This window comes from Aptenodytes forsteri, unplaced genomic scaffold, assembly GCF_000699145.1.
Source record: "Aptenodytes forsteri isolate BGI_AS27 unplaced genomic scaffold, ASM69914v1 Scaffold55, whole genome shotgun sequence".
NCBI lineage: Eukaryota > Metazoa > Chordata > Aves > Sphenisciformes > Spheniscidae > Aptenodytes > Aptenodytes forsteri.
In genome coordinates, this window is record NW_008796063.1 from 2,271,254 (window position 1) to 2,273,251 (window position 1,998).

Sequence of the window (1,998 nt, forward strand, 5' to 3'; positions counted from 1 at the left end):
CCTGGAGCAACTTGAGGCCATTTCCTCTCGTCCTATTGCTAGTTACTTGGGAGAAGAGACCGACACCCACCACGCTACAACCCCCTTTAAGGTAGTCGTAGAGCGTGATGAGGTCTCCCCTGAGCCTCCTTTTCTCCAGGCTAAACAACCCCAGTTCCCTCAGCCGCTCCTCATACGACTTGTTCTCTAGACCCTTCACCAGCTTTGTTGCCCTTCTTTGGACGCGCTCCAGCACCTCAATGTCTTTCTTGTAGTGAGGGGCCCAAAACTGAACACAGTATTTGAGGTCCTTTCCATTGTGGTGCGCCCTTACATACTGGCCCAGACAGTTCCTTGCTTGGTGAGGGGAACCCACATCCTCCAGCAAGAAGAGAGAGGGGCCCAAGCACTTGCTCCCTGTTTGTCCTCCAGGAATCCATCACCGCAACCGAGTAATGAGCTGGACCATGGCTGTGCGTGTGCTTATGTGCTATGCAAAGAGCTCATGGTGTGCTTGAATTTCATGCAGTGACATATTTCCCAGAAACCATGGATCAGTTTAGTCTTTCAGTTCCACTGTGTTATTACGGTAGTGTCACAGATTATTTTTTCATCTACATTTTATATATTCTGTATTCATGATCTGTCCAACCTATTTGAGAGACTTTTGGTTGTGAAAAGGAGAGACAGCTTCAAAAAGAAAGAGACTAGAAAAATGCCATCTCAATCTTATCAAGCTAGGTAAAGTATTTACGGAGCATGCCCCATTGCAAAGATGAATTTTGTTCTGACTTTCCTACATTAGAAAACCAAGCTTTTACCTCTTACACAGTCCTTTGAAATCAACCTTGAGAGTTTCTAGGGAGTGAGGGCTGATCTCAGCTTGCAGCTGTGGATCCAAGTGTGTCAACCCACATATGCCATGTATGCTTTAAGCAAATAATTCCATGCATAATGTAATTTACCACCCATGTCAACCTGAATAGTTAAGAAATTAATATTCTGTGGTATTATGGATTCCCTGGGCTGATAAAACAATTTGCAGCATGGAATCTACTACAAAAATAGTCAACATGACGCAAAAACAGAAGAGGCTGCCCAAACACGTGCTATCCTTCTGCAATTTTTTGTGTATCACTATACCCCTTCAAAATATTAAACATGAACATAGCTAAAAGTAGTGGTAAAGTGTTTTATTTCTAGACTGGAACACTGTTCCAGGAAAGGCAGTACAGGCGTGAGGCCAGGAGGGTGAACCTCTGAAGGATTTTTTCCTAGGCGAGGAAGGGACCGTGATAAAGCTTTCCCTGATCTTCTGGATGTGATTGTAAAAAGACCAATGAAGAGAGACACGACTTACTCCGAGGTGCAGCAGACATTGTGTTTCCATTGATAATCCATGCAAGTCCACTGTGTGGAGAGCAGTATTAGTCTCACACAAGAAATGAAAGATGATATCAGTATAGACTGAGAGACAGGAAATATCCGTTCTGCAAAAAAATTACGACAGGACAACTACACAGTACGTAATACCAGCAATAAGGCTACTCGCAAATAAACACTTCAAAAGGGCAGAATTACCTTAGGTAGGAGTTCTTTGCCTTTCCAGAGTAAATGTGCCGTAACCAGTACCAAAGACATGTTCTAAGAAATCACAGATCATTAGAACCATTTAGGATTGATTTGGTAAAGCATGAAAAAGCATCTCATCGGAAATCCATTGACATGTTTTATTGGTGCAAATAGCTACTCATTTCTCTGTGTATATCATACGCTCAGTATCTCAGGAGGAAAATAAGATATGCGGATATAAAACTTAACTGGTAATTCTGACTCTTATCTTCCAATTAATTTCTTGTAGAACTTTCTTCCTTAAATAAGCTACAGACTGTATCAGATCACCCTTATTACGTTGTTATTCTATCGATGTACCATTATTATTTTGGTAACAGTAGATCAAAATCAAGGCTTCTTTTTCCAAACTGCTGATATATAACAGAATAACTTCCTTGGTTTTCT